The following is a 13,862-nucleotide window of genomic DNA, read 5'->3' as shown; positions in this document are numbered from 1 at the left end:
AGGGAGGGAGGCAGGAAATGAGAGAGAACAAATGGAAGAAAGGGTGCTCTCAGGCTGGACTTGGATTCTAACAAACGCAGCTGATTGCTTTTCAAAATCATAATCCAAACTAGAAGGAAGTAAGAAAATTGATCTCCTGGCTCCCATTTCCAGGGCTTAAACTTACTCATTAGATTTTAACCCTCACTCTCCTGCACTTCTTGGTTGCTCCATCTGGCCCTTCCATAGGCCACCGAGAAAGCCATAACCCATTGCAGCAGCAGCAGGCCAGTATCTAGGCGAGTGGCACAGGTCAGTGTCACATCCACATGCTTGCATGTCTCCCGGCAGGGTCTCGGACCTCGCTCAGGAACCCAGCAGGCACATGTGGGTACAGAGTGGACCCACAGAGTCTTATATCTCAGTGTCAATAAGGAATCCCTAGGGCAGGAGGTGAAAGACAGGTGGCATGAAGTATGAGTCAGGGTCCTGTTGAATCATGCCTGTGAGTGACAGGAAAGTTTGGAGCAGCTGCCACTGAGAGCCTGGCCAGCCAAGTAGGTGGTAACAGAGACAACTCAACAGTGATTGAAACCTCTCCTCCACGGCCTTGAAGAATATTGGTTGGTGCCAGGTGATCTTCCTGGAGGACTCTCAGTAAATGGCAGCCAGAGCGCTGGGGAAGACGCATGATTGGACGTGGCATACTTAATTATGCTGGGTCTACAGAACCAATGCTGACAGTGACGATGTCAATACAGCGAAAACTTGTATTGAGTTGCCGCCTCGTGCCAGACACTACTCTGAATGCTACATTTAGTTATTTATTTTAATCCTCACAGCAATGTCATGAGGTTTCTCATGAGTTTACAGACAAAAATACTAGCACAGAGAAAGTTAGTTACTTAACCAGTGCCAATAGTTGCTAAGTCGGGGCGAGAGTTTTTAAATCTGGGCCATCTGACACAGCACACCAAACTATTAAAAAGCCCACTGAATGATCAGCAAACAAATGAAAAAGACCTCTCAAAATGTGAAAATGTGGAACATCAAGAATAAAAAGCTGATTCTATAAGCTCCCAGGGGAACAAATCACAAAAGAATGAGAACCAGAATGTAATAGTCTTTTCAATAGCCAGGTAACAACAGAGCAAGGCCTTCAAAATAGTAAAGAAGATAAATTTTCAACCTAGAATTTTACACCCAAATTGTCAATCAAGTATGAAAACAGAATAAAGATGGTTTCAGACACATTTATTTTATTTAATTTTTTAAACAGCTATTTTATTGCTCCCTTTTCATGTACTCCCTCAATCTTTTCAGGCCGTTACTTAGACACCTGCAAGCCCAAGCTGATGGAGTGAGCTCCCCTAGCTCTAGACCCAGCTGCCAAAGCAAACAGGCAGAACTGGACTTTGGTTTGTAGGCTTTCTGGTCAGAGTCGGTTGTTTTGGTTCCAACCATCCCCCGCCTTTTTTGTTCTTTCTTTTTCTTTTTCCTTTTGGTATGAATAAGAATCACCTAGGAAACTTGGTGAAAAAGAAAAAAACAGAGGCCCAGATCCTGCCACACTTCAACAAGTCTTCGTCTCTGTATTCTTTTCTTTTCTTTTATCTCAAAGAGAAAGCTTTTAATGTTTCGCCATTATAAATGATGCTTTTTCTAGTCCCGTTCCTTTTTTTTTTTTTTTTGCAAATACTCTTTATTAAATTAAATAATTTCTTTCTATCTTCAGGTTACTAAATGTTTATACTAATTGGAAAACATTTCTTGTACCTATTAAGATTATTGTATGATTTCCCTCCATTCATCTAGTAATGTTTAAACAAATCTGATTTTCTATTGTTAAAACCTCACATTATTAAGATAAACTCAACTGTGTCGTGATATATAACATTTTTATACTTTGTTAAATTTGATCAGCTCTTCTTTTTACTTATGTCGTCATTTTAGGTATAAAGTTTTCTCTAAGTACTGCTTTGCTTCACCTCACACATTTTTTATTCCCATCCTTCACTTCCTCCCCTTTGGCAACCATCAGCTTGTTCTCTATACCTATGGGTCAGACATGTTTAAATTCAGAAAGTTGACTTTCTTTTGTTAGAAAGTGACTGAAGGCTGTGTGTCAGAAAGACAAAGAAGTAAACCAAGCAGATATGGCATCCCAGAAACAGTAGTTCCAACCCACAAAAGCTGTTAAGAGAAGATCCCAGGTTATTAATTGTGTGGCAGGACTAGAGAGCCACCAATCCACAATGGAGCAGGAAATGAAGAAGGAGCATCCAGGAAAAGAGTGACCCAAATAGAAAGGGTAAGATGATAGATGAGATGATGGAGCATCTGGAAAGGAGATGCAATTAGGCAATGGTTAGTTCAAGCAAAGGCAAAAGACTGCGTAAGAAAAAAAATATTCTAATAGGTTCTAAAGTGGATAAGATTTATATTAGCATAATGATGTCAATACTAATTATTTATATAATTTAAATTATGATAAAATTAGAGGAAGAGATTGAAAAAGGAAAGGTGGAGATATTCAATCTTTATCTTTGACAACATTTATAAATTTAACAATGGCAATAAGTGCATATTATTTAAACATGTGAAAGTCACTCCAGAAAAACCAGCTGAAAGTTCAAAGCACTTCCTTTTGGCAAAAGAATGGCAGCTGCTATACAGTTGTGCCAAGAACTACTGTTTGTATTACAAGTTTCTTAGGCACTATGTGATTTCTTAATGATGCATATAATTCCTTAGACTTTTTAAAAATATAATTTACTTTTAAATGAGGCAGGCTCATGAGAATGGTTTATGTAATTAAGAACACAGACTCATGGATCCCCCAAGTTTTTTGTTGTTTGTTTTTTTCCACAATTCTGCTTCTTGGCACTTGACCAGCTCTTCATGAATTCCCACCCTTTGACTTTTCACCTGTACCTCCTGTTTGCAAACTATCTTTGGTTTTGACTATCTGGCTACCTCTGTTTTCACATTATGACAGCCACTGTCCACATAATATCCCACTTCACTTTCTGTCATAGACGATGGTATCTCAAACTTTCTCTTCCTCTTCACTCTTTTCCCCAATTTATTACACGAGTGAGTCAGGTATATGGCTTTAATCAATTATAGGAAATATAATCTGTTGTAACTTCATGAGACCAAATCTCTTCACTTCTTATAGCTTCCTTATCTGCAAAGTGAGAGATTGAGTCTAGATGATCTTTAATCTCCTTCCATTTCCAATGTTCTATGATTTATATCCTGATTATAAGCCTTAGTTGGCAGAGGTGTATAAAAATAATCACAAAGGAAATGATGTCATATATTCTATGATTAAGGAAAATAATTCCTTGAAAAGTTATATTGGGTTCCATTCATTTAAAAAAGAAATTTGAAACTCAACACCTGAAACCTAAAAAAAAAAAAAAAAAAAAAATCAATGGTCCAAATCTGAATCAAGCTAAAAGAAAGCTTAAATGAAAAGCAGAGGGTTCCAAAACCATTGAACTAGTCAGTCTTGATCAAGCTACTTTTATGAACCTTTTATAAGAGAGATATTCAAATCCAGATATAATAATGGCTCAGGTGACCTCTTAACACAAAGGAAGGAGTTTGATTTTAAATTCTCTAACCTCTTAGGAGCCATAGAGAATAATCGGAAACAGACAAAGACAGAGGCTGCTATTAAGAAAGATAGACCCAAATGACAAAAGGATAAAATAAAAGCCCAACAAGGCACAGATCTCTTTATTTAGGAGAAAGGGGGATTTTACTCTTATAGGCAATGGCCTTTTTTTTTCTCTCTCCCAAGATATACTGCACTAAACTGTGTGAACTAATCTATTTGCCAAGTGGGTCTTGGATCCAAACGAGAAATAATGGTGTGCACTTTAATTACTATCAGGAAAGATATAAACAGTAGGTTAAACAAATCTTCCAGAGTTAGATTTATGTGATCCCAGAGCCCTCATGTCACTACTAAGTAGATTAGGCTTGATGGAACCTTGCAATTGTGTCCCAGAGAGATGCACAAAGATCCAAGGAGGTCAGTCCTTTGAAGTACTAATAATCTGTAAGTTTTTCACAAATACAAGAAATTAAGCAAATATGGTATATCTTGAAGCAGTGTATACACACATTCTGAGAAGCAGGAAGTGCACAGAATACCCAAATAAAAGGAATAGAAATGAACCTTGAAAATCCTAAAGGAGAATGAGAAATCACTGAGGATTCTCAGACCTTTGCTAAAACTGAATTTACTTTTTAAAGATAGGTAACTCATTCTACTAATGAGCTCATTCTTGTGTTATGGGATTGATTCCTAAACTGGGGCATTTGGGGACAAAATAATAAAGGTATTCCTTGGTGATGATAAGTTTTCAGTCATGTATATATTCAATACGCATTTATTGAACTAATAGGAAATATTCACTGAGACTTTCCAATGTGCTAGGTGTGTCACTCGGTGCCTTACATATTTTGAACCATTTTATAACAACCCTATGAAGTACGAACTTAGTGACCACATTTTCCAGGTGAAGAAATGGCATAGAGAGTTTAGGGAACATACCCAGATTTCATAGTCCATGTTCTGAACTATGGTGCTGCTGGTTGATCCATCAGCAGTGGTGGGAGAGGTGATATCATGCCTAGAATCTGACATGATAGTCTGAGAGGACCTAGAAACATTCCTGAGAAGCAGGCAGTCATTTAAGGTCGTGTAGTAGGGTCAGTTGTTAAGAATAAAAACTACTTGGTGTTAGACATGATTTTCAAAATATTTAAATACCAATCGCGCATAGGCATTGATTGGTCAATAAACAAGTGCCAGCCACATTATCAATAGGTCATCCCCAGGGCACCAGTGGCGTATCTGCTCATCCTAACATCTCCTTTCTCCTTACCCATCTAGAAAAGAGAACCTGTCGCTGTGTAACAAAATAACATTTATATTTTGGGCTCATTGAAGAAGATTCATCTCTCTGGCTTCCAGTGGAAGTTTGGAGGTTCAGTTGGTGACCTGGGTCCCTTGGTGGGAAAATTGCTGCTGGTTGCCTGTCAGAGAGACCTGATGAAAAAACTCTGTTCAAAAGGCTGTACTGTAGACTTGCCCATAGATTTTCCAAGCTGAATAATAAGAGAAGCAGAATCAAGAGGTTCCTTCAACTCTTTGGTTCTAGAGAACCTTATGCCTGGAAGAGAGGTTGTCAGTATCTCCTTGAAGCTGGTCTGGTGTGTGTGTGTGTGTGTGTGTGTGTGTGTGTGTGTGGTAGGGGAGGAGGATGAGTCAAAGAAGTTCCCCATAAGCCCACAAATGTCTTTGAAGTCTCATACTTTATCTTTAAAAACCATGCTTATTTTTAATTCTTCCCCATAATGGGTCAGTCCTTGATTTAATACAAAAAATCCTTCCTGACATATTAAATAAATCTCATACTCCAGAGGGAGGCTCCATGATTATCTAAAAGCTTCATGAACCCCAGCTCAGACCCACATCTGTTACCCCGTGCACGTGTTCCTAAACGAGAAACAAGGCTAGTGGAGAGAGCACTGTATGGGGAATGAGCCTGTGTCCCACACACCCACAGCTCCTGGTAAGCTGAAGATGCTCTGGGCAGGCCAATGAGAAAATAAATGAATGAGCAAAGAGATGGTGACTCTTGTGGAATGCTGTTCCAAGGAGGCCTATCTATGTCTGTTATAATCTGTCTTGACTTTCAACTGTGAGCAGTTTTCACTGATACCCAAGGCACCAGCCAAACACTACACTTTCAGAACAGACCCCTGAGATACTAAGTGATGAATCTAGCAGGAACGATTAATCACCTGGGAAAACAGAACCTGAACCCGAGAGACAAAGCAGCTGACAAGAGGGGAATTCTATCCAGAAAACATGGTGTTAAACATCTCCACCGTCTGCGGAAACAGAATAAATCATGTTGCCAACAGTACTTTGCAGGTAAAGGAAGGTCAAGGAGAAGAGAACGGGAAAGCCAGGAAACATGGAAGGATCTCTCAGGTAGGAAGGGGACATCACACCACCCAGGCTAAGACCCACCCAACCCAGAGAGGGAGATACACCAGGTACCCTGAAGGCGACCCAGCTCAAAACCAAATGATGAGAAGGTTTACAGAGGGCGAGAACAGAGAGGTGTCCTCTCTTAAAGTGCTGGGCGGTTGCCTGGCAAAGAGGTATGAGAGAATGGGAAGTATGGCCATTCAAATTCAAGTATATGGCAGCTAAATAATTGCATGCCATTTTCCCCAATAATACAGGGTATTTGCATTCTTGCATGCTTCAAGCATGAAGGATGTAACCTTTGTGTGTTCTGTGTACTTTCAAAGTTAAATAAACAATCTATAAAATTATGAAAAGGCTTTGTAATCTGCCTTGATTCTGGGGCTAGAGGTTGATGTATATGGATTTTAGATTAAAAAATCTGGGTCAATTGATATATAATGTCCAGAATATCAAGTTTATCCATAGAGACAGAAAGTAGATTGGTGGTTGCATAGGACTGGAAGGAGGAGTTGGGGGAAATGAGGGATGACTGCTAATAGTTACGAAGTTTCTAATGAAAAATGAAAATTTTCTAATGTGAACTGTGGCAATGTTTGCACAACTCTGAATATACTAAAAACTGTTGGATTGTGCACACCGAGTGGGTGAGTTTTATGTGAATGATATCACAATAAAAGCTATTAAAACAAGAAAACCCTGGGTCAGTGTCCGAACTCTGCCGCTTACTAGATATATGCTCTTGAAAAAGGTACTTACCCTACCTCAGTTTCCTCATCCAAAATGCGGATGATATTACAGCCCCACCCATCTTGTAAAAGTGATGTGAATTCTCAATGAGATCACATCTGTGAGAGGGCTTAGTACAATGTCCTGTACGTGGTAGAGATGCGATAGTTGTCAGCTCCTTGTCCATGTGTCCCAACATAACAAATAAATGAATTCATTTGAAAAGTGAGGTTTGGAATTAGATTGATGTTCCGAAGAGAGGGCCCCAGACTTCCAAAGAGCTTAGAAAAAAAAGGCTTCACTGGGCTTCATCTGGCTGTTTTCTGCCAGAAAGCCTGCTTGAAGTTACAGTTACCGGAGTTCAGGCTGCCCCAGATTGCTCACCATGTATCCCAACGTAACAAATAAATGAATTCATTTGAAAAGTGAGGTTTGGAATTAGATTGATGTTCCGAAGAGAGGGCCCCAGACTTCCAAAGAGCTTAGAAAAAAAAGGCTTCACTGGGCTTCATCTGGCTGTTTTCTGCCAGAAAGCCTGCTTGAAGTTACAGTTACCAGAGTTCAGACTGCCCCAGATTGCTAAACTAAAAAAACAAAAAACAAAACAAACAAAACAAAACAACAACAAAAAACTGGTTTCTTTGCTTTAGGCTGAAATTAGATAAACTCGGCATGGTTATTTGCCAATCAAAAGTTCAGTTTGACCATTATGTAAGTCTTTGGTTAATTATCTTATTATTACTTGGTAAATGCAGTTTGTCTGGGAAACAGAAATCTTTCAAAACACAGGGCCCAGGAAGTGAACTGATAAAAGGGATTTGGATGATGAAAGGGTTGAAACCACTGAACCAGGTCCTCTAAGCTTCGTCAGCTCTGTTGTTTGGGTTGAATTTTGGAGGATGGGCATTTGCTTGAGAGCGGGAAGAAAGGCATTTTGTGTCATCGCACTGTACTGGAATGGCAGCTCGAGTGACAGCCGGGAGGATGAGAGGCCTGGAGTGTGTGAGGAAGAGAACAAAGTCCCCTGACTCCCCTGTGGCTCCTTCTCAGCTGCGGAGACCCAGTTCTGACTGCAGAATCCAGGGCATTTTGAAAGCCACTCTAAGGTAATCTAGCTCGTATTCCTGTCGCTAAGGTATTCTTTTATTTGGTGACACAGCTGAAGTCAAAGCTATTGTCTTAGTTACTATTGTTCCAGGACAAACGGAGGCTTGATGTGGCCTGCTTTGCCTCCTGAATCAACTTTTACAAAAAACTTTTAGTCTCCGGTGGCATTTGCCAGTCTCAACAGCAGAGTTAGTTGATAGAAGGAAGACCCCCTTCCCCCGCCGGCGACTTTGGTTCCAAGTGGGTCTGATCCTGTTCAAGAAGTTTAATTCTCCTGTTGGCAATGCATGCAGCACCTTGGACACTGGCCCTTTCCTGGACTCAGGAACTGTTCATTTGTCTATGTGTCAGCTGGCAGAGAAAAACTTCTGCCTACAGAAGTTCAAAGTAAGAAAAGGGGTGACAGCTGTCCTCGAAGAGGCTTCTCAAGATGGCAGTTATTCTTTTAATGACTTGACCATGGTCCATGGACACAAAGAAAGCAACTGACCATAGTCACGTGTCTGATGCATAAAGCCATTCTCCTCCTGCAGATGGATCTAGAAGGGAAGCCCACTAGCTGTGGAAAGGTATTTTGTTATCCTGAATCAGGTCAGAGAGGAGTTAGGCAGCTGAAAGTTGTCAACTGTTAAGATTGCATGGGGCAGTCATCTTCACTGTAGGAACTGACTTAATAGTAGGTTGGGAACCCTTAAAAGATTGATGGTTAATGCTCTGGCACCACCACCGACCAAGATAGAGCTCAGATGGATATTGCTCACCTTTGTCTCAGGGCCTCTCCTTTTTCTTAGTTTTCATGATGACTATGCCCTTGTGATTGATCGACATCATCTGTCTTTAAATGCATTAAAATATTCAATCAGATTGGTCAAATTTCAGAGGATTGGGAGCCCAGCCATCTCTCTCAGATCCTGCCCATAGCTACTGAGATCTAGTTGGATAATTTATCTCTCCGTTCTTTGAGGGGATTTCACTGCAAACTCTGAGCATGAATAAATAGCAGACTAACATTTACTGAGTTCCTACAATGTGCCTGGCATGATGCTAAGTACTTGGCATGTACTAATCCTCATAAAGAACTCATGAGGAAGGTTCTGTTATATTCCCCTTTGACAAATGAGAAACATAAGGCACAGAGAGGTTAAATAGCTTGCCAAAGACCTTATAGCTCATAAGTGGAGTAGGCAGTATTTGAACCCAGGCAGTCCAGCTCCAAAGTCAATACCCTAACAGGATGTGTCACAAATACTGATAACAGTCACTACTTGGAAAAGTCTTCTCTAGGGAAAAGAAATTAACTGGGCTCCAGAAATAACAAATGGAGCTTGCTGGAGATTTAAGACTATTAAGTATTGAATCTAGTCTTTATGAATAAATAGAATATGCAGCAGCCGACTTGGAAAGCGGTAAAATATAAGTTAAGTCCCTGGCCCTGGTAGTGCCCTCCGCTCCTGTCTCGTTTGGATTCCCTGTTGTTGCAGTCTCTCCCTTGAGTTACCATATTATTCATTCACTAGACTTGTATCGAGCATTTTCTATACAACAGATACTAGCAGTGCCAAAGAAAGATATACAGTTGCTGCCCTGTCCTGTGAGAGACCTCTCAAATATGATAAGACATTACCATTCGCTTCCACCTGTGTTATCTAGTTAACCCTCAGAATCACCCCCCCATGACGTAAGCAGGGTGGAAATTGATATGCCCATTTTATAATCGGGAATACTGAGGCAGTGAGTAGCTAATTGCTCTGACCTGTGTCTCCAGTAATCATGCCTACTAGAATTCAACATGAAGTTCTATTTCAAGTGTTCCATCTTCCTGCCTCCGTCTACATAAAGTGACTCATATGGCTAGTGTGTTAGGAAGCTGTCACTACTCATTAATGAGATGAGAAAAATTAGGAGGTGGAGAGTTTTCATTAAACTAAATACCTTCTATTTAAAGAATTATCCTCTATTCTGAAATTATGTCCTTCCTATGTTTAGGTATTAATATGCTTTTATAAACATGTATTAGTAAGGTTTTTTTTCTTGTTAATACATTCCCCAAACCCGTTTGCTGGTCTTTGAACCATTGCCCTAAAAATGCACATGATCCCTGTGAGAGAGGCAGAAAGTCCATCTCATCATCCAGGGAAATGGACATGGAAAAGCCTCTTGCCTTTGCTGTACCTTAGGTGCCTGAGACCTTGATCTTGACTTTGAGGAGCCCTGGACTGAGAAAAATAAAGAGCAGGGATATGCTCTGGTCCTTTTACTCTGATTTACACAAGAACTCATGACTTTCCATAGCCATGGCAACTAGCCCAAAATGATAAGGCTGATTAATTCCACAAGTGCATTCATTATTCACATGTCACCAAATATTGACTCTTACCAACGCCCTTCCCCCCAGCCATCTGCCCTGGTGTGTCAAATCAAAATAAATCAACAAACAAAAAGTGGCAGGCAGATGACACCCTAGGGATGCTGCAGCCATTTGCCTAGTTCCCAGTGCTAGGCTGAGTTCTGAGTGGTTACCCCATTTCTCCATCCCCCTTCTATCCCAGTTACAAGAGTATACACACATGCACCACACATACACACCCATGCACATACATGCACACACATGATATGGGTCTGTGAGAGGGAAATGGTTTGGGGTAGCTGGGGTGAAAAAGACTTAAGAGTTCTTAGGAAGTACTGATAATAGTAGATCATTTATTGAACTCTAATTATATGCTAGGTATATAAATGCCGCGATAATATTTCATCCTGACAACTCTAAGATATAGGAACTATTATTACCCTCATTTTATAGATGAAAAACTAAAACTCATTTATGTTGATTAACTTGTCCCAATCCAAACATCTAGCATTTTATGGTCTGAATTCAAAGTTAATGCTTTTAATCCCTACATAAGCTAACTCACCTTCGCTGCCACCTGGACATCCTTCTCAACCTCTCTGTGCTTTCATTTCTGCACCTTGATAATGGGACAATTACGGTACCCAGTTTACGGGCTTGTCATGAGAAATCAATGAGCTAATATATATGCAAAGTACTTTCGGTAGTCCCAGTAAATAATAACTGCTCAATATGTATTGGCTATTCTTATTGATATTATTATTTTTATTACACAATATTGCCTTCCTTAGCTGGATGAAGGGAGTGTGGAGGACACAGATTTCACAAGCAAAGAGGATATATTTGGGTATATGAGCATTCTTGGGCAACTAGTGCCAAGAGAACTACACTTCTATTCCTAAGAAAAAAATTAGTCATTTTCTCTGCACCTGCCCACACCAGGTTGTACATTTTTTACCCTGTAGATTCCCGAGCATCTTGTTCTCTTCTCACTCCTTCTGTGTCCTCTCTTTCGATAGCTTTCCAGAGAGGCCACTCACCACATCTTCCATAGCCTCTCTCCCCAAATCAAAAGCCGATAGACTGTCGGTGAGCAGCGGTTAGAATGAATCACCACATCGACAGCTTGGTGCTGGGGTGAGCCACACCCGCAGAAACTCCAACAAAGCTTAGAGGGAGGTCAGCTCGGTACTCCAGCCTGCTCATTTTTAAAAGCAATTTCTCCCTCTACTGCTTTCCACCAAACTATGGGAAAACACGACAATTAATTGACTGTAACATCCCTGACAGCTGCTACCCAGCTCCATGCGGGGCTAGTGGTGCACGCTGATAACTTTAAATTTAGTCTTAAATTGTGTAACTTGGAAAAGATCATCAACAACTCCTGAGAATGAGTTATTTCAGTGAGTTTTCTTTTCCAGCATCTGAAACTGATGACTAAAGTCCCAGTCACCAGCTTGAGTATGTCACAAATATGCTTCCTGCCCATATGACCTTCTTCTGCCACTGACTGCATTTTCAAAAGTAGCCCAAGGCCAGAGAACAGCTGTTTGCTGGTTCCCTCAAGAGCGAGTTGCAAATGGTACAAGGTTGGCTTGTGCTTTTTGCCTCCTTGAGGGACTCACTTAAATGTGCCAAATGGAAGGGAGGAATCACAGAATGGGTAATAGGATGTTAAAAAGGGAAGTTTCTACTAGTCACCAAGATATAACAGATGTAAGTAAAAAGCAAGCGTAGATTAAAAAGAGAGAGAGAGAGAGAGTCCTATAACAATTTGTACTAGATTGTTCTAGTGTCATCTTGTTTACACTGGGTACTACATTTCCCAGAATCACTTTTACAGAAGTTTATCAAATGGTAATTTGTGTGAGATTGGAAGGCAGAAGTGAAGCTGAAGCCCTTACCCTCAGGTGGTTGCTATGGGTTAAGGGAAGTGAGAGACAAACGCAGAGGTACCAGGGGGTTCCAGTTTGTTTTTGCTTTTCCCTGCGTCACATCCAGCTCTCCTTCCTAGCTGCTGGCCCGGCCGACCAGCAGCAACTCCAGGCCCACTGCAGACACTTTGCTGTGAACTCTGAGGCAGCAGCCGTGGTGAGCAGACAACCTTCCACAGACTTCCGTAACTGCCCCTTTGCAGTCCTACTCCAACAGCTGGAAGAGCCTAACTTCCAGTTGTCCCTGACAGCTCTGAGTATTCACCTGTGCCAGAGCTGCTCGTGACCTTTCTCTGACCCTCAACTTCTCTCTTCGAACCTTTACTATCCCAGTGCCTCACACGATTGTCTCATCGCTGGAATACAGTCTTTATTCCATAATGCTTACAAGGAACCTGCCTGCCTGACTGAACCCTGACTGATGTGCTCCTGGGCCCTGAGCCAGATTAAGGACAAAGAATGGTCACAGCGTAAAACAAAGAGAATTGTCAAGCGATTTCCTCAAGAGATGCAGCTGTGCCATGCATGATCACATCCACCTGTACCTTGAGTCTCATGAAGGATGGACCACCATGGCCCCCTCCAGGAGCTTTGACATACGCTCCCTGCGGCTGAGAGGGCTGCCACCTAGCTTATGCCTCAGAAAGCTGCAGCAGAGGACCAAGGTGGCTGCAAGGGGTTCCACTCACTCCCAGAGTTGGAGTCGAGGGAGAGTGGGATCATCCTTGGCCCTGACCAATAAAACTAGTGGGAGGGGCGGAGCAAGCTCAGCACCAAGAAACAGGAAGTAGACTCACCTTAGGAAGGAAGCATCACCAGCTGCCGCCAGAAAGGAGAGGCATCCCCTGATTCCAGGATCTGCGAGAGCACCACAGCCCTGAGAATCTCAGATGAGCCCTGGAAAGCGTCTCACTGGAAAAGCCATGTTTAATATCTACTGACCCAGAAAGCATGAGGCCAGCCCCTGGCACCGGTCAGCACCTCATTTGCTACGCATTTCTCCCTCCTCTCCGACCCCGGAGGGGTCACAACTTGGCTAGCAAGTTGGAATGGGAGGACAGAGGAGCAAAGATTTGCATAAATCATAAGTTCAGAGTTTTTGATAACCTCTTGGAGTGGACACAATTGAATTGAGACTGTATTTTGTGACTTAAAATGACCTTTGTTAACTGCGAGTGAACTGGAATATTTGGGCCTGCTGGAGTTTTTACCTAAAGATGGGAGAGTATCTCCATTTAATTTACTTTAGGGTGGGAGAGGAAACGGAAGTGGTCGCTCACTCCCAAGGCCAGGCATTGTGCATGCCTGTTCCAAATGTCAAGGCAGAAACCAGGCCCTGTGGACCTCACTCTGTGTTTGCAGAGCCCCAGCATCCTCTAGTGAAGCCTTGGGGACAGTAATGGCCACAGAGAAGGCTGAAAGTGTGGGATTTGGAGAGCTGTCCCCTCTTCAGAGCTTTCGCTACTTTTTATATTGGAGATCCAAATAAATTTTCATTTGGATCTCCAATATAAAAAGCAGAATAGCAGTCTGCTACTTTAAACAGTTCTTAAAACCCACTTTCTGTCTAACCCCATTTTAACCAATCAAAAAATGAAGGCCATAGAAATGAAGCCATCTACCCATGTAGAAGTAGGGCAGGTACCAGCGTTCTGTCTCGTAACCCTGGACTCTCTCCTCATCGCCCACAGGCTTCTACCCCAGCAAACATGTGGCTATCTGCTAGATGATTTCAGATTTCTCCAGG

Source organism: Pteropus alecto, unplaced genomic scaffold (assembly GCF_000325575.1).
Source record: "Pteropus alecto unplaced genomic scaffold, ASM32557v1 scaffold86, whole genome shotgun sequence".
Classification (NCBI taxonomy): Eukaryota; Metazoa; Chordata; class Mammalia; order Chiroptera; family Pteropodidae; genus Pteropus; species Pteropus alecto.
This window is presented reverse-complemented; position numbering follows the sequence as displayed.